The 19,387-nt window shown below is 46.0% G+C and overlaps 1 protein-coding gene and 2 non-coding genes across 13 annotated transcripts in view; all 3 read left to right on the forward strand.

Annotated features, from left to right (window-relative positions):
• The window catches only part of MAP4K4 (mitogen-activated protein kinase kinase kinase kinase 4), a 151,989-nt gene that overhangs the window by 22,528 nt on the left and 110,074 nt on the right, over positions 1-19,387 (forward strand). The window lies entirely within an intron of this gene.
• On the forward strand, positions 8,915-8,997 carry MIR1552 (microRNA 1552). The gene has a single exon (NR_035036.1). It is a non-coding gene; the product is annotated as a microRNA 1552 (primary transcript).
• Positions 13,154-13,261, forward strand: MIR6543 (microRNA 6543). Its single transcript, NR_105588.1, has one exon. It is a non-coding gene; the product is annotated as a microRNA 6543 (primary transcript).

Below are 19,387 nucleotides of genomic sequence, written 5' to 3' on the forward strand. Positions count from 1 at the left end.
CTGCAACTAATGCCTAAGGCTTACCTTTTTACTCAGACATTGTTCCACGTAGAGTTGAGAGAGAGGAATAGACAAATCACCTTAAAGGGCCTGACCTGACTTGGACCCTGGTCAAAAGGTGGCTGGTTGAAAGGAGCAGTTTGGTGCCCTGTGTTAGGACAGATGTGCTCCCTCCCTCCCTCCCTCCAGCCCCGTAACTTCATCAGCTCAGGTGGCTTTGTGCAGTTGAGGAGGAAGGGTCACTATGGACTGCCTCGAGAAATTTGCCCAGTCATATTCACAGCTGTTAGGTGAGGTGTAAGAGGGCACTGTGCCGGGTACTGTGCTGCTTCAGACTGACTGGCTCTCAGAGATGCAGTGCCGTACTGACTCTCAAGTATTCAGCTGTTTCTTAGATATGCAAATCCCCTGTTTCTGATTTGGCTGGGAGAGATGGGTGTCTGGGTCTCCTAATGATGAGATTGTTTGTTTATCTGTATGGGGTTTTCAACATTATAAATTCCACATATAATTATAATAATAGATTGCATGGTTATTTCACAAGCAGTGTGCCCTCTGCTGTGATCAGCTACTCCATTCAAGGCCTACGTGCCTGTCCACCGCTTCCTGTCCTTCACGTTCCGGTTGTTCCAGCTTTCCCTTCCTTGAAAAGAGCTGAAGTTATCAAACATGAGAAAATCATGAAGGAGTGCTACAGATGTGATCTAGCAAGGCTCGAACTATTAATGCATTCCTAAGAAGCAGCACGCTGTGTGTTACATAGCACCTCGGAGGTGTGTCAGGGGAAGAGAGCTGCTACTTGCCTTGTAAATCAGGGCGATCTAAACAAGCTTAGAAAAGGGGCAGAGTGCAGAGAACAGTTTGGTTTGTGAGATCTTCATTGCAAAATAAGGCTGACTTCACTTGGATTCACATTTAGTATTATTTCTTCTGGGGTTTTGCCTTTGCAAAGTTGGAGCTGCAAGCGCCAGCCCTGGGCAGGAGGGAGGAGGGATGCTGGGCTTGGCCCCACTGCCGAAACAAGCACTTAGGAAAGGGTGGTTGAAGATTGACTGTTTTTGAAATCTAGTTTTAGGGCCTTTCTATACCACCAAATCAAAAGTGCTGAGACCTCACAGTGCTAACTCACTCTGCTGGTTCAAATCTATTCAAGGCTATATAATATCTATTTGTCTCTCTGTCTATCTGTTTAATCTGCTGTGTGGAGCTGGCCTTGCTGGGAGCCTTCACCTCTCCAGCTTGCCCACCGCTAGGAGCATCACAGACATACCTCCTTTGGCTAGTTGCTCTGTGTGGATGTGGCCCCGGCTGCATTCTGCTGGAGCCTGGGTCAGCTGAACGCTGAAACCTTCCAGATAGAGCGCTGGAAAATATGCAGAGCTTTGATAAACACATCAGACTGAAGTATTTCACGGAGAATCTTAGAATCGTAAAACACTTAGGGTTAGATGGGAGCTCAAAGCCCACCCAGCCCTAACCCTCTTCTGTGAGCAGGGACATCTGTCAGCACATCAGGCTGCCCAGGGCCCCATCCAACCTGGCCTTGAGCACCTCCAAGGATGGGGCTGCACAGCTTCTCTGGGCAGCTGTGCCAGCACCTCACTGTCTCTAAGGAAGCACCTTCACGTAGGCCAAGGAGGTAAACATTTAGGCCTCTTTTCGCAAAGAACTGCTTGGCCCAAAGAAATGGCTCCAAGTGTTACTGATCAGGGATACCATGCAGCTGCCTCATCAACCCTGAATTGGTTCACGTGGCTTCTTGTGCACTCACTGAGCTTTGTATTACAATGATATGCTCGTGCTTTCAGTGGTACACCACTGCTTCTGAAGAAACTTCATGTAAGGTGTGCCCTACGAAGCAGAATCAGAATTTATTTAGGAGATACCTTCTCTGCCTCCTTTTAAGAGCAGTAGGAAAGTCTGCTCCCTGCTTCTTTCCATCTTGCCCTGTGTCTGTGAGGTAGCCAGCGTACCAGCCAGCGCAATACCAAAATTCACTTTTTGTTTTGTTGTTACTGTTGTTGTTTTCTTGGTGGGAGATGAAATCAACATGTAAAACCCACATCAGAAAACTGGTATATAATTTAGTTTTACCCCAAGGCTCAAGCATGAGTGTGCGACTTTCTTCGTCGGTTTTTCACTGAGATTGTATTTTGACTGTGGAGCCCTTTTATTTGTGTGAACTGGAGATGCTCTCTCTCTTTCTATTTACTGTTTTTCTCCACGCAAGCCGAACGTCCCTGAAGTGCATAGCTGAGCAAGCGTCAGGTGGAGGAGACTGAAGGCAAGAGGAGGACAAGTGCATGCAGGAAAAAGAATAGTCTGGATTCCTGCTATGGAGATGAGTAATCGCTGTAGGTTAAAGCAAAACAGGAACGCTGCAGATAGAGTTTTGTCTTTTCTCTTGCAGCCCTTTTCTCTGCCTGGGAGCTGTGTACCTTTTGGTTACTGAGTTCTAAACAGGTGAGATTGAGGGCTGCAGGAAAGGATGTGGATTGTGGTTTTTGATAGCGTGGGGAAAAACTTCACAAATTATTCAAGTATTCTTTCTTTTTACTGTCAGCTTCGAAAAGCTGTTGCGTAGCCAAATGCCAAATACTGGGGCTCTTACAAAAGGAATCGTGTAGTATTCATCTAACAGGGTTAAGAGTGCTTGTGAACGGCCTGGATGCGAGGATATAAAAATGCATAGTTTGCTTTTCTAGGATTAAATTTGACTATTTGTGTTTTGGGGAGCACAAGGCATAAATGGCAATGACAAGCACAACTGTACAGCCTGGCAGTGGCGAAGGCTTTGTGTGTGAGACCATGAACAATGGCTTTAAATGTGATGCCATTGATTTTCTTCCCCACTGCGTTTCATAAATACTGTGCAGTTTAACTCAGCTTTTAACCTTGTACACAGGTTGAGTGGTGGGACTTCTCATCTGCAGTAAAAAAAAAAAAATAATAAAACAAAGAAATGGCTGCAACCCTGCAGCCCAAATTCCATGGATACATGAAAGCATGCCTGTTTTTCAGCTTCACTCGCCACTGAAGCACGTAGGATCTGGTAGTGCACCGAGGTGGTGCCTGAAGGTCTCGTGTAGCTCATGGAAAGGAGCACAAGGGATTCAAACTCCTGACCTTGGCCACAGCTTGGTTTTCACCGAATGGTTACTGTTTCATTGAATGCTGTGTTGGATATTTGAATGAGTGAGTTTCATTCTTTCTTGGTGCTCTTGAAACGTTTCTGTTGTGCTAGATGTGCAGGTGTCTCATTTACATTCCTAGAAACACAGCCTTCCTGGTTTTATTTAAAGCCAAGGTTTCTGATCTATTGTACCTAGTTACTTCCAGGTATCTCTGGCATCGCTTTTGCCTCGTCTCTCTCAGAAGTATCTTCTGGAGTGGATTGTTTCGCAATGCTGTAACTGCAGATAGGGACGTAGTTGTGATACTACCAAAAGGAAAACAATCAAAAAAGGAAAACCCTTTGAGTGAGGTCTCTCCTGCGGTAAGTCCCCTGTGGCTGTGCATGCGTTCCTGCACGTGGCTGTGTGTCTGCTTTGCACCCACGTGGTGTGCCCGCCCGATACCAACCTCTGTGCAGGTTCATTGTGCAGTTTCCACTTGAAATTTCGCAAATCTGGATTTGGTTAGTGCTGCCCTCCCCTATCTGACTTACTGATTACTGTCCTGTATGACGGGTCAATGAATACTGCTGAAAGATGTGCCTGAGAGTAATAGCAGAAAAGGCAGCGCTCGTCTTGTCTGGAAGTGGAGTGACTGCTCCTCATAAATAAGGTGATTAACACTCAGACACGCACGCGCCAGAAAAAAACAGCCAAGCAAAAAAATCCCCCCCAAAAATCCCAGAAGAGGTCTTGAAATGTTCCCTTTCCCTTATGCATCATGCTCGACTTGCTTAGGGCAGCAGCCCTGTGCTGCAAGCCTGAGCTGGGTGACTCAGAGCAAGATGAGACCAAGCATCTGTTAGGAGTTTCTGCTTGCCACACTGTCACCCCACTGCTTGTCACCTGCACCTCGTCCTTTTAGCTGGAGGGGAACGTGTGATGTTTGCATATAGGTACACTAACTAAATGCTCCGAGGCTGCCCCCAAAATGATTTGGATGCCGGACAAAGAGTGTAAATGCAAGCATAGTTTCTGTTTTCCAGAGTAGTCTTCATTGAACTTTGATGACTAATGAAGTATTTTGTGTAAGGGGTTGGAGGCTCTCACGAAGGTAGCACAGGGAACGTTTCAGTGTAGGATCAGCTAAAGGCGAGGCTGGTTGAAGCAAGCATTGGCTAAAATTACTGCCTGGAAGTTTGCTAGTAAATCCCCCAGGCGCAGCACTGGAAGGGATAACGTTTGGAAAAAACAATGTTTTGAGCTGTTGAGTCCTGACCTAATCTTTAATTAGAGGTATCTCAAAATGCTGCGCCTCAAAGTGTAATCAGTGTGCGTGGGGGGTGGTTGTGATACATAAGATTTATGTGTCAGAAACAGAAACGCCGAAGAGCCCCACAATGTGCAATTTTATGTCTTTGTGTTTTACACCCGTGCCTGCTTGTACTTCTGATTAAGCTCAGGTCATCAACGCCAGCATTTAATTGCAGTCGCTGCTAAAAGATCCTGGTATCGAATGCAGCTTTTAATGTCGAACTCTTCCAGAGGCCAATTTCTTTCATTTTAGGGTGAAAAGATTTTAAGCAAGGAGAAGTGCTGCATCTGTTTTTTTGTTGTTGTTGCTTCGTTTCGTCTTTAGGGAATGTTCCAAAAATCCCTCAGTGCTAAGGTGCGTTGCTGTGGCCATGAGGGCTGTGGTAGGTTCCCCTGCACACTCCACCATCGCAGTGTAGGTGCTGAGTTCCTGCCCTGTGCAGCAGTTCCATCCCCGCTGTGGATGGGCACACGAAAGGGATTTCTGATGATGCATGGTTCTGTTGACCCCGCCCTGTGGAAAAATACAGCATGTGCACATACTGGAGGTGACTGAACGTTTGCCTGGCAGATAGAGGGTTGACTACAAAACCTTTTGTGAAATAGTTGTCAAAAACTGTTCTCTGAAAGCCTTCTGAAGAGTGGTGGGCTCAAGCTGTAGGGATCTTGCCTTATGACCCTGCTGTCGTGAAGGATATCTAACAGTAGGAAAAAATACAGCCCGAATGCCTGAGATATTTATTTTGCCTTTCCGTTACCCAGAGCTCTCCTCCCTCCTTGGGCCAGGGGTCAGGAGGTGTGTGGGGTGTGCTTTGGGGGAAGGAGCCCCCGCTGCACTGGCACCTGTGGGCCTCCTCTCAGCTTCTGCTCCTTTATTGTTTTAACAATTAATCTTTCACCCGTTTATAATCCAAAACACCAATAAATACACTGCTCAAATACACCACATTCTCAGAAATCCGTGCAGTCTCCTCCTCGATTACGTATCTCCAAGCTTGCACAAATAAGTCCTGTGGTGGTATCTAGCCAAATTAAACCTTGAAGGGGATGTGTTTGACCTTGGTTTGTGCAGTTACTGTACCTTACCCACTGGAACTGAAGACCAAAAAGAATGTTGACATTCACAACGTGAAAATAAATATTTGAAGATAGGTTTTGGTCTGCTCAATTTGCTCCGTCAGCATAAACAAAATCTTTCTCTTGTTTGCATTTTAGGAGTTCATATTGTAGCCTTCACAATAGTAGCCTCTGTGATCTGAGTGTTTCATAGGACACATTTTAAAGTTAAAACAGAAAACAAACCAAAAATGAGACTCCTACACTCCGATTGTTGCTTATATTCCTTTCTTCCTCCTATGTTTCGCTTACATTTCCCCCCCCCCCCTTTTTTTGTGGATATTTCCACAACAAATGGAATGCTTGCTGCCCACTCACTATTTCAACCTCACGTCCCATACCTTGATTTCCTGGGAGGTTTTAATTTACAACTGAATTTCAGCATTTCTGGTTTAGGCTGCTAAAGAAAAGTTGGAGGGGGCTGCTCTGTGGTAGAGTTCTCCCGCCTTCCTTTCTAAGTATGGAAGTGAGTGGAAGACTCGTTTTGGTGACCTTGCCGATATGCCTGAAAGCCTTCTTTTTCACTGAGTAATGGAGAAATGGGCTCTAAGAAGTGTAACTGAGCCATGGGGACCCTACTTCCCAGAGCAAGAGTTGTAAGAGGGGGGAAAAGAAATGAAAGCCCAGTTATCCGCTTTTAGTTCCACATGTGCGTGTCTGCTCCTGGAAACTGCAAGGCGGGAAAAACTGAAGGTTCGAGATGCTGGTTGGTAGTTTTGTTTTTGCATCCAGTTTATGTTTCTGCTTGTTTTCAAGGTACTTCCAAAGGCGCCGTGCCTGCTAGCCCTTCTGCAGACCTTCAGGATTTCTTATTAGCTCCAGTAAGACCGGCGACGAGCAATTGTCCTTATCAGTTTCTGTGCTGAGAATTCTCTGAAAGTCCCGGTTGCATGCAGTGACCAGATTTATTTTTGATCTGATTAGCTTGATTATAGCTCGAGGTAGAGGAGCTGCAAAGTGCCTGGAAGCCACTCAGCCATCCTTTGTTTTCCCTGGCTGCTTCAGCCACGCTGTTGCTTATTCTGGGAGTGTTTCTCAGCCTCGGTCCCCTCCCTGCTTGAACAGCATGTGCCACGTTTAGGTGGGACAGCAGCGTTTGTGGAAAGCGTAATGGCAATAGACCATAATGTATTTAAACAGCTTTATTTGAAACCTCTTTGTCATCTTTGGACCTTATGGCAGGCTGACTGTGCACTGCAGAGCAGACGTGTGAGGTCACATTTCTTGTTTTGGTTAATTTGCAGGTCATTGAGAGCAAAGGGTAGTGTGGGGAAAAGACAGCAGGGCTGCGTGGAAAACAGGGGTTTTATCGCTTGCTTTGATTTTCTTAAAGCTTACCCAGGGGAATTAGTTCGGGGGGTTTCTCTTACAGATTTCAAAGAAAAGGAGAATCAACATTTTACAGAAACAACAGCCCATGATGTTTTAGTGAGCAGCATTGGTCTGTGTGATTGAAGAGGCTTATATCCTCTTCAGGATGGAAGAGGACAGGCTAAAGTGTGAAAATTCAAACTCTTGCTTTTGATGAGAAGTTTCTTTCTTGAGTTTGACCTCACAGTCAGCAGGAATGCTGGGATTCCCATGGCTTTAGTTCATCAGGGAAGATGCTGCCGAGTTTCTGTCGCCTCAGAAAAAAACCCTGTCTATGGATAAAGGTATATCTTTATTGCAGGTAATTATACAGGAATGTTTGACTGGCCTTAAAAGAAAGAGGCTGTTCTGAGTAGAAAGCTGTCTCCTTTGAGGTATTGTGTTAATGTAGGACCATCAGGCCAGCAGTAGGCTGTGATGGGATTTTGCAGTCCTAAAAGTCACTGCACTGTCAATGAAGAGATAAAACGGTAGTCAGCAGACCGGTTTCCTTGTTTATATTTGATTCCTTGAAAAGAAATTTTAATTCTTTTTCAGATTTAGGAAATAAAAGGCAATGTAACCCATGCTCACCAGCGGTCCTTCTAGTTCTGCAGCATCAACCGTGTCCTAGCAGTACCCAACTAGAGGTGATGTTCTCATACGACTGGGACCATGGCAGGGTCTCAGAGGTGAAGAAAACTATGTAGAGTTCCATCTGTCCTATTGCTGTTTCTGCTGTAGCTGTGATTTGGCAGTAGAAAATTACAAATGTGATTCTCCATAATGTAGGTGACCAAACAGAGGTAGCAAAGACAGAGTACCAGCTCTTTTCTGACTTCAGATCATCTCGCTGGTGAGGCGTACAATACTGTAGATAGCAGCTCCTTAGACCCACACCACATATTTCTGTTCATTTTTTTTTTTTTAACTGCCAAAGTGGGAGTAAGGCAAAAAAAAGTAAGAATTGAGCCAAGTTAGAGTGATGATCTCTGCTCCTCCCAGTGCAATATTAACCTTGTAATGGTCTTTCGGGTAAACAAGTGCTGGGTAAATGATTCAGAAGTCTGAAGCCTGATGACTTTAGGCAAATCCACAGTTGGAAACAATGACAGACAAGGGGATGGAGCTGTTGTTTGCTAAGCTGCTTTGTCCTCCCGGGCCTGGTTAATCGGTCACTGCTTGGGTTGCCCGCCAAGGTGCTTCTCACCAGAGTTGTAGATGAGCTGTGGTGGCATTATGTGGATCGCTGATGGGATAAGTCTGGAGCAGGAAAATCCTTGCTGGGTGCAGACAGCTCCTGAAACAGTTATATCAGGATGTCAGTGTCTGGGCAGTGTTGACTCATTAGCTTACTAATGAGGATTACGCTTTGTAGAGGGGCAAGGGGAAGTTTATGTGATAGAGCACTAGTCGCAGCCATTAAGATGGAAAGGCTGACAAATTTGCCTTTAGTCAGCCGGGGCTGGGGGAAAGGTCTCAGTAATTAACAGAGAGAGGAGCTGCATCTGTGGCGCAGACCTTTCCTAGGCATGGACAGGTCAGTGGCCCCACTCTGTTGGTGCTGGGGTATCTCGATTCCACAGCATTGAGGTGTAAGCCTTTTTTTCTCCTGCTTTCTGTTTTTGTCTTGTTTTCTTCCTTGGCATAACATGCAAAATTGGGAAGAATTCAGAAGGCAGATTTTACCTGAAGAACAGTCTTTGGGCTGCAGGATCTCCTTGGTGCCGCTTGCGCTAGTGGCTTTTGCCCACAGCAGCTCTTGGGCTGTGACAGGCCCCGGGGGAAACAAACTGAATGGAGAACACTTCAGCATGCCTGAGTACTGTTTCAAGCACTTCTGTATGTATGTGACTGTGATTTGCTTTGCCAGAGGAGTAAGTATTCATCCTGCTATTTTTTTTTCCTTTGGTATAGTGAAGGCCTGAGGTTTCCAGAACTGAGAGGAAAAAAAAAACAAACAAACAAACCCAAACACGGACACGTTTACATGAAGGAGGCCTTCAGCAGCTTGGTGCTTGTCTACATGGGGAGGTTAGTGCGCGGTAAGCTAGGGTGTGAGCTGACAGCACGCTAGCTGCTCTGCACTGACTGCCCCTGTGGATGCTGAGTGTGCACTGCGAGCGCCCGCTGCGCCAGCTGCTTCAGTCCGCTGAAAGAAAGTGTGCTGAAAATTCACACTGTAGCTTCCTTCACCCTGACTTTCCCATGTAGACAAGCCCTTAGTCAGCTGAGGATAAAAAAGTCCTTGTTGGGAGTTCTGGCTTAGCTTCTCTCTTTTTTAAATTCATTTCATTTTTCTACTAGATTCAGTGCAGATTAGATTTTAATGGGGCTTTGTCATCCTTGTGGCTGGTGAAGAGTCCTCTGTACATGTAGATGTGGGGAAGGAAGGAGTGACTTCTGATGGAGACCTGAGCATGTATCACATGTAAGTGTAAAATACCTCTGGGTGGGGTGTGGAAAGTTGCTTGTCCTCCAAAGCAGCCTAACCTCAACCTAAATGACGTAACCAAAAGCTGACAGAGCATCATGATTTTGAGGAGGTGGTGGAGTCACCGACCCTGGAGGTGTTCAAGGAACGTTTGGACGTTGTGTTGAGTGACATGGTTTAGTGAGAACCATTGGTGATAAGTGGATGGTTGGACTGGGTGATCTGTGGGTCTTTTCCAACCTTGGTGATTCTGTGATTCTATGAACGCCCTTACCCTTGCTTAGGCAATAAGGAGCTGTTTCTTCATTCAAGTGTAGGTTTTCTGCATGCGTTGAATGTGTTCAATGTTATGCTGTTAGGGAACCCTTCAAAAAACTCATGTGCAAGTAGAGGCAGTAATTCTGTTTTTGATTCCTGAGATGTTGGGGTAGGTTAGTGTGATGGAAATTACAGGAACAAATGAAACTTTTAATAGGATGTACTTACTGATGGTTATTTCCCTCATCACATTTCACTGCCTGGTCTCTGTTTATTTTCTCTTGGGAGGTAGAAAATGTGAGAAGGAAAATGGTGTGATCTGGTACAAAATGTGGAGCCCTGAGGTTTTGGGTTTTTTTTTTTGTTTTGTTTTTCCCCCCTGTGGAAATTTTGGCTGCACTTTACTGATTTTTCATTGTAGCTTTTTGGAGAAACTGGGGGTTCTGGTGGCTTAAATTCTGGAACACGAGTCTGACTTTATTCCTCTTCAGTGGGAGGGTGAGGAGATAGGGTTATGTACGTGGCTAAAAAGGTATAGCCCTTTTTCAGCTCATCTCATCGGTAAGTAAGCCCAGTCATAGGGATGAAATGGGCCAGGTGGGATGTTATGCTACGTTTCTCTTTGGATGTGGATCTGAGTTCAAGGTGGAGTTTCAAAGAAAGCTTGTTTGTCCAGGGCTTGTTTGTATGTTACAGATCATCCTCTTAAGACCTGTCTATGCTGTCTTAGTGGTCCTCTGTTGTAACAGCTTAGAGGTACTGCCACAGGGGACGGAGGGGATTTATGTTGCTCTTCCCCATCCCTCTTTGTGCAGTGCTTAAAATCAGAGCAATTCTGTCATCCCCTTCTGTTCCACAGCACGCATGTTGTCCTTGATGCAGTCTGCCTTTAAAGCATAGCAGTTACAGTGGTGGCTTCTGGTTGGTGTCCCACTTGATACAACAGTGAGTTTCTAAAGCATGCTCTGGGCTCCTGCAGCAGGGATTGTGAGCAGTAAATGAAGATGCTTCCTCTTTGTGTTGTTTTGACTTAATTCTTCCTATTTCTGCTGTTGTCTGTTGCAGTGCATGAGCCAGTCACTTGTCAGCCTGCGGACATGCATGTATTTCTTCATTTTGTGGAGGGTTTATAAAACACAGAAGAATGTTCCTGTAGGATGTGGAAAGGTGTAAACCCCAAACACACCCTTGCAAAGGAGCAAAAGCTGTGCCTTATATACAATTCTAGCCTATCGTTGGTGGATATCCTTTATTTAAAAGGAAAACCACAGCCTGGTGAATGCTCTTGTTGCAAATTCCCTTCCAAACTATACTGATCTCATGCCTTTTTTTTTTTTTTTTTTTTTTTTTTTTTAGTTAAATTGCTTTGAGCACTTTTTTTTCCCCCGGCCGGTCATTTCCTTTCTTTTCTGGCATCTGTGGTGGGAATGTGTCTCTGCCCAGACACCCCTCCCCTCGTTGCTATGTTTGGGGGACCCTTCTCCTCCAGTGCCCCTGCTGCCGGCTCCTGGTCATGCCAGGCAGCAAACAAAGCTGAACTTGAAGCAATCTCTTGGCTTGCCAGGCTCTGAATAGTGGCTGGAGAGACTGACGGGGCACTGTTCACTTCTTACTTGGCCGCTGTTGGCAAAGTGAGAGGGAGTGCGGGTGCTGTGCCCTGGCAGGCTGATGAAGACATTAGTTGCCTTCTTTTGTCCTGGGTTTGGGTTTGAGAGGCTCTCTTCATAGCTCCCGAGGCACAGGCACGGGATTGTGCCACTGCTGGAAGCTTGGGCCCCATGGTGGCTGGAGGCAATTTTTTTCTGGGCTGGGAGACTTATTCAGAGCGTAGTTTTTCAGCTTGAAAGGTCTCAATGCAATTGCAGAGAGCCATCAAAAAGGAACAAGGGGCACCCAGCCCTGTTTTTCTCACATGGAGCTGGGGCTGTTGGAGGTGCTGTGTGCATTGGGGCTGGGAGGCTTCAGAGACAAAGCTTGGGTGCGAGTAACCCGACTAATAAAGGACTTATTTCGGCCTTAATAAGCTGCTTGGACAGATGGATTCTGTTGGACAGATGGGTGTAATCTGGAGGAATGATTACATGGCTTTCATACTCATTAGCGCTTTCGGTCTTTGTATTTATGTGTTAATATTCTGTTGGTGGCTTGGTGAAGATGCTGGTGGGCAAACCTGCACGGTTTCATCGTGCAGCAGTGGGGCAATGTACCTTTATGCCCTTCTCACTCAGTCAGTGACAAACACACGTGCCTGCCTATGGAGGCTCCATACATTCATGTGATTTTCACATTGCTGAAGTGGCAGCTTTTATTTTGATACCGTGCTGAAGCCCTTCGTCTCAAAGGCACAGCTGTAAATGATTTCCCAAACAGGACCATTTGCCCTCAGCTTGTGGGCAGCCACCTCTGCAGGAGTCTCGGCAGCTAGGCCGGATAGCGAGGAAGATCAAACCAGGGACTGCCACTTTGCCCTGGGTGCCCTGATAACGTGACAGACAGACAGCCAGACAGCCCTGAAGCCCAGAGGAACCTCGCAGTGTCTGAATAGCGGGGCAAAGGGCTCACACCAGGGCGGGCGCAGACAGGGAGCGCTGATTGGCACCACCTCTCCCTCAGGCTCAGAGAGAGCGGGAAGCTGCAGAAGCACAGGGGGAGAAAGAAGGTGCCAAACATTTCACCTTTGGATGTTTTATCTTCATTGACCCAAGCGAGAGGTGTTTAAGCACTTAATTTTCCAGCGGTGGCTGGGTGCCGTTGGCAGCAATGAGCCGGACGGGGATGTTTGAAATAGCCCAAACATGATGAAATGCTAAGTGAAGTCAGAAACCGAAACTTTCAGTGGAAACTTTCTTCTTATATTTAATTTACTGGCTCTGAGACTAGTGGAAAAGGGGTGGGGGCAGAGGGAAAAGGGAAGAGTGATGCTTGTGAGCTGTTCCTTGAGTGTGCGAGTGGGTGTTTTAATGAAACAAAAAGAACCAGGAAAAGCTGATTTCACGGGGTTTATAAGCGTACTGAGCTATAAACTGAAACGATCTATGCCAAATATTTATTTTATATCTACTCAACTTTTCATTTTTCTCTGAGTGCTTTGCAAACACCACCGCTGCTGGAGGATTAGAGTGGTGGCTGTGGCCCTGCAGGCTGTAGGGGAGCGGGCAGCGGTGCTGGCAGCAGCAGTGCTGCAGGGGCACCAGGAAGATGGACACCGGCCTGATCGCCATGGGGCTGCCTTCCTCTCAGTTTTCATACTGAGCCTGCCAATGCCGAAGTATTTATTCAGTGCTCTGATGTGTTTGGTTGTGGTGGTGTCTCCAATGACTTGTTTGGTGCTCGTAGAATCATTACAGCTGGATAAGACCTCTCAGATCATCTAGTCCAACTGCTGACCCATCCCCCACCGTGCTCACTAACCATGTCTCTCAGTACAACAATTAAACGTTGCCTCAGTGCTTCCAAGGACAGTGACTCCACCACCTCCCTGGGCAGCCTGTTTCCATGCCTCACTGCTCATTCTGAGAAGAAGTTGGCCCTAATATCCAACCGGAACTTCTGCTGGCACAACTTGAGGCCATTCCCTTTTGTCCTGTTGCTGTTACCTGAGAGAAGATGCTGACTCCCTCCGACCACAGCCTCCTTTCAGGTCACTGTAGGCAGCGCTAAGGTCTTCCCTGAGCCTCCTCTGGACTAAAAAATCCCAGTTCCCTCAGCTGCCCCTCATAAGACTTGTGCTCCAGATCCTTCACCAGCTTCCTTAACCCTACTTGTATGTCTTGATTTCTTGATCCTGGGAAAAACAGAGGTGGAAGAGAAGACTCCTACAAATGATATGCTCATTTTTCAAGGACCTTAAGGCTACATGAGGGAACAGAATGGGGTTGTAAAGCCCCAAGCAATTAAAGAGCTCTTGAGAGCAGGCGATCTAGCTATGTCATTAGAAATAGGAGCCCGTTATGGACGAGCAGAGGAGAGCAGTGAGCTCTGGTGGGTGTCTGCAGGGTGGCCTCACTCCAGGACAAGGCTCTGTGCTCCCTACCTGCTGCTTCGACATCTGTAGGCCATGGGACTGTCTGTAGTGCAAGTGGTTTTCCAGTGTGGTGAATACCACCTTATGCATTTTATTAATAAAGTGTGGCTATAGATAACTTACTTTAGGTTGAGGTTTTCTTGTGAGGACAGGTGGTTGGAAAGACTATGGGAAAGCAAGCCAGGCATAACTGCTGCCCTCCAGTTTTTTCCCTCTCATTTAAATGTGTAAAGCAGCACAGGTGGCATCAGGGGCCTTTCTGACTGAGTGGTTTTCTTTGCTTGCTTGTTACGGTTCTTCAGTGATATTTGCATCCTTTGCCTGCAGCAAACCTGAATTTGCTTTTCTGGTGAGAACTGAATGACACAACAGAATTTCTGCCATAGTTTGATTTAAATTCAAACCACCTTCTGTTCAACTGAATGAGGAGGAATCCTGTGGCCAGTACCTTCTGTTTTGGAAGGGAAATTACTGTGCTTCCCATATTCAACTCCTGCACTGTTGCACGGAGAAGTTGCTGGTGTGCTGAGCCATTGGTACATGGCTCTGATGAGCAGCTGAGGGCTGCAGAATGAGGAACTCTGGGCTTTGTTCCTGCACTCACCTGGCTGGCAACGCTGCTGACCCAGCCAGCACCTGCGACTGCCTTTTGAATTTATTTGTAATGCAACCTCAAATACACGGATAAATCCACTTGGATCTCTGGATATTGGTGTTGGATAGATCCAGCACAAAGAAAAGGGCTCCTACCAGAGGTCTAGGGAAGAGTTGTTGGGGTTTTTGTTATTTTTTGGCAATTGTAAATGGCCCTGGCATTCCTTGAGATGTAACACTGTCTTGCAGTATCACTGTCGCACACTTTTGTTTTTTTCCTGGCCTCTCAGAAATAATAATTCTTCAGGCTGATCTTGCTTTGAAGGCAGGCATTCGGTTCCTATCCAGCTCTGCCGTTGTCCGTATTGGCCAAATCCCAAATAATTCCCAGATTTAGTGGGATCAGAGCCCCAGCACTGGGACTCAGCGGCAGGTTAGGGGTCACGCACAAGCGTGCTGGGTGCTGGAGGGAGCTGGGGCTGCTCTTTTGAGACGCTGTGCTTAGCATTCATAAGCTCCTTGCCCCCCGACCCCTGCTCGCTGTTTCGGGGCTGGCTGTACATTATCGCTCCCCTTGGAGATTATTTACAGTGCTTTAAGCTACGCTGATGGCCACAGGTTGAGGCTGTCAGTCAGGGGTTTTAGTTGGGATGCTTTTGGAGCTTAAAAATAAAAGATAAATATTTTTATCCTGTTCTGGATTCTTTGGAACTGCGTGCACACGTTAACCATCTGTGGAAACACCTTCCTGTGGCAGGCACGGCTAAGTAAAGGCTATAATCTCTGTTAAAAGTGGCAATTTTAGTCTTTTATTCCTTCTCCCTTGTATTTCTCCTCCTGGTGTTTGTTCAGCTTGATTGCTCTTTTGGGCTGCTGTGTGTAGAAGGCCACGGTCTGAAGAGTTATCCTTGGTTTTTTGCTGGCTACGCCAGAGTATTGATACTGGGGAAATTACAGGCGTGCTCTTGAGTTTACATTTATAAATCATTTCATTGACTGGGGGCCTAAAGGGGCAAATTATTCCAATTTATTCATTACGTTTCTGTAATCCTAGGTTTGAAGAGTTTCCTGTTTGAATTAGATGCATCGCAAATGCGAGAAACCTGTATGCAGTTAATTTTCCATAGCAAAGAATCAGGAACAGTTGGGTTTGGATTAATTAGAGCAAGAAGTAGTAAATCTTTCTACCCATAGATCTCGCATGTCTTCTTGAGCAGATTTGTCTCTTTGATGGGAGATGACAAGAGAATTGAGTCACAGACTTAACCTCATATAGCATTTGCATGTAATACATTTTAATTCTTCTAGCATTTGGAGAATAAAGCAAAGCATGCCCAAACCATCTCACGAAGGCCTTTATTTTTATGCTAAGAGCGTTGTGTTTCAGTATGCAGACTGCACTTCGGGTGTTCGTTGCATTGTGTTTTAGGATTTTCTTCTATAAAAGCTTCAATTTATAGTTTTATATTAAAAAAAAAAAAACAACAAACAAACCACAAAACAAAACAGTTTACAAGTCTTTTACTTGTAGTGTAACCTAAGAAAAAACCGAGTGAGAACTTGCCTTCTCTTTGCAGCATTCTTAGGCCCTATCTCAGTTTTGAACAATGCTGCCTTTGGGTACGTGATGAAGTTGGTGACAGATCGCTGAAGTATGACGACAAAGTCAGGCTTATATTTGGTAGATTTCATACTCAGAAGGTTCACCGAGTTCTCTTGGAGGCTGATTTAAATGCATCTCAGAGTTGCAACCGAGTCTGAAGTGGAAGGAGGAGCTTTATAGAGGGGCAGAATGTGTAATCATGGGAACAGCATGCTGTGATGGAATTGAAACTTCTGGTGAGGATTTTTATAGTGGTGTGTAGCTTATGTAACCAGCCAAATTAACATTTAACTGTCTGGGATTCTCTTCACTCTTACACAATGCATTTACAGGGGGTGGGGAAGGGAGAAACAAACCCACTGTTAATCCAGCAATTGCACTGAATGTGTTGCATTTGATCTTATCGGTCTTTTGCTGACAGTGCTTTGGAATACGAATTTAATCTTAAAACATACGTAACTCTTTCCACTTGCTTGATTTGGTCTGACGCAGACCAGCAGCCAGTGGCTCTGCTATTGATACTTACAGCCAGGTGCTGCTGGGTCTGCGTCCCCATCTTCTGCAGGGCAGGGTGGTTCAGAGCTCCCAGAGGCTGATTGCCTGGGTCCCCATGTTTTGCTGCTCCAGAAAGAAGACGACATGTTAAAAGGGGAGGGCAGTGAGAGAAAATAAATCTGCTTTTTGCATTGAGCTATGGAGCTCCACTTAACCAACTTGATATTAAATTGTGGTCAAGAGAAATTAGGGGAACTTTCTCCTCAGCTTAGTTACTTTCTACTTTCACTGGAACAGGTTCTCCAAGGAGGCTGTGGATGCGAGGCGTTCAAGGAGGCGTTCAAGGCCAGGCTGGATGTGGCTCTGGGCAGCCTGGTCTGGTGGTTGGCGACCCTGCACATAGCAGGGGGATTGAAACTCGATGATCATTGTGGTCCTTTTCAACTTGATGGGTGCTTTCTTTTTTTTCTGACAAAGATCACACTCAGTTCCTCATGATCCGTAGCCGTCATGGTATCACCATGGTTCTGCCTTTAGCTTTGGTGGCATCCTGTGTCTGTGAGTCTGGCTGTGGGGAAATATGCCAGCCGAACAGGCTGTCTGGTAGACAGTGGCAGAAGCACAGCAGCATGGTTTTGCTGGGTAAATTTAGTTGGCCAATGCCTAGCATTGCCTCTTGTGCTGATCCTGTGGCCTCATGGAAAGATGGCACATGACTGCGCTTCTCTGGAGCTGTCTCCTTGTGTCACATTTCACTTCTGGAGTTGTGGGCCTGTCCGGTAGCATATACGTAGGGTTAACAGTTTCTTTCACTTCAGAAAGCTACGAGAGAATCCTTCTGATGAGAATTTCTCTCTTAACAGGAGGTTTGGGGCTCAAGCAAGTGCTATTCCAGCTTTACATATATTCTTTTTAGCTGTGAAAGAGATCTTGCTCCTGAATTGGTGCAGATAATTTCACACTTGTGAACCAAGTATATGGTGCGTTTTTATTAAGGATAAAATCTAGCGTTAGGCATTGCTTAAGAATCAAGTCGTGTTAGGCATTGCTGGCTACGTAGTGCCTGATAGCTTCTGTTGGATATAGCTTCTCAGCTGTAAGGGTGATTTCAGAACCACAGACTAGCTGAGGATCCTGTCAGGAACCCCTGGAGCTCATTGGCTCAACTCCTGTTCCAGCAGGGCCACCCACAGCAGGGTGCCCAGGGCCATGGCCAGGCAGCTTTTGAAGATCTCCAAGAGGAGACCCCACAGCCTTTGGGCAGCCTGTGCCAGTGCTCCATCACCCGCACAGCACAGGAGTGCTCCTGGTGTCCAGAGGGAGCCTTCTGTTTGTGCCCGTGGCCTCTTATTGTGGCACTGGGCACCACTGAAAGGAGCCTGGCTGTGTCCTCTGTGCAGCCTCCCCCTCGGGGATTTATGGACGTTGGTGAGATAGCCCTTGAGCCTCTGTCTCCAGGCAGAACAGTCCCAGCTTATGGCTTTAACCCATTGGTGTAGGTCTGCTATAATTTTCTAATTTGGCCTTTCCAACTTTACTGTGAATTTTATGGATTTTTTTTGTAGATCTGCATTCAAGATTTCATGTGTGAAGTTCAGTGCTTGAGACCATTTTTACCCTCTGTGCTATATTTAGGGAGAGGGAAGAACAAAGCAGAAGCTGCACAAATAAACATTTCACAGTGTCTTCTTACATACTCAAACTCAGATGTGCATCAGATCAGTAGGGAGCGGGACTTGTTCTAATTATGCTGTCCACTAAGAAATAACTCAGCCAATTTGAATAACCCAAGAAGACAGGAACAAAAGGATGTGACTCACACAGTTCGTCTTCCAGGGAGGCCAACTGAAAATGTGAAGGAAGAATGTGAAATTTGGTGCGTGTTGCTTTTGGCATATATTTAGACCTGCAAAATATACAAGGAGAAATGCTTTCAGATATCTGCCTCTGCCTTCTGAATACTTGCAGCAACTTTGGATACCAATACCAATAAAACAATTTTTCTTTGCTTATATTATTTTGCTCTATCTTAGTATGCTAAGAGCAAGAATTATTGTGATTTCATGTCGTAAGTATTTTCATAATACAGTAATCTGAAATGAAACATTCGATGCATTTAAGATTTTCCAAAGTATGGAATACATTTTTCATATTTCTCAGAGAGTACATAATCCTTTTTTTTTTTTTCTTTTTTCTTTTTTTCCCAGGATGGGGATGTTAAAAAAGCCTATTTTTCCTCACCAGCAGTTGGTGACATAGTTTACAGAGCATGCAGAATATAAACAGATGAAAGCTATTTTTGATGTGTCATTGTCTCAGCAAGATGGGAATTGGCAGCACTGATGAAATGACAAGTACTTGGCCACGTTGAATTTACCACATGGCTGTCAGTCTAGCAATTAAAAAGAACTGGCAGGAGACGATTGCTGTGGTTAAGCAGAGGGGCTGATTTTCTATCTCATCCTGATTCTGCACATTTTGACTCGTTTTATGCTTTGGAGACAGTTGACTTGCTCAGGTGAAGGCCACAAAGATGATCACAGGTCTGAAGCACCTCACCCAGGTTGAGGGTGTTGGGCTTGTTCGGCTTGGAGGAGAGAAGGCTGTGGGAAAGACCCCATAGCAGCCTTCCAGTACTTGAAGGGAGCTTATAAGCAGGAGGGGGGCCGATCCCAGCCAGGCCTGCTGGCACCTTCCTTGTTGAATGGTGAAGGGCGAACATTGTGGCATGAAAGGATTTTTATTTCAGTGTCACAGTTTAAAGACTAATTGGGAAGATGCTGTGCAGGAGTCCTTAAAAGGCTCCTTGTGGACTTCCCAGCAAAGGCCTTTTGTTTGGCCTGTGGGCTCTGTTTCGCTTCACGTGATTGCAGCGAGGGGATAAATAACGACAAGCCATGTGCTAGGCAAAGGATTTCCTTATCTGCGCGGCCCCCCCATCTCCTCAGCCTGCTGCAGGCCCTTGGCTCCTTCTGTGACTGAGCGGGATCCAGCGCTGTCTTCTGCAGCCTTGGCTGGGGGCAGGAGGACAGGGAAGCCACGAGGAGGTTCGCCATGACTTAACGCCGCAGAAAGCCCCGTTCTCC

Source organism: Gallus gallus, chromosome 1, assembly GCF_016699485.2.
Source record: "Gallus gallus isolate bGalGal1 chromosome 1, bGalGal1.mat.broiler.GRCg7b, whole genome shotgun sequence".
Lineage (NCBI taxonomy): Eukaryota > Metazoa > Chordata > Aves > Galliformes > Phasianidae > Gallus > Gallus gallus.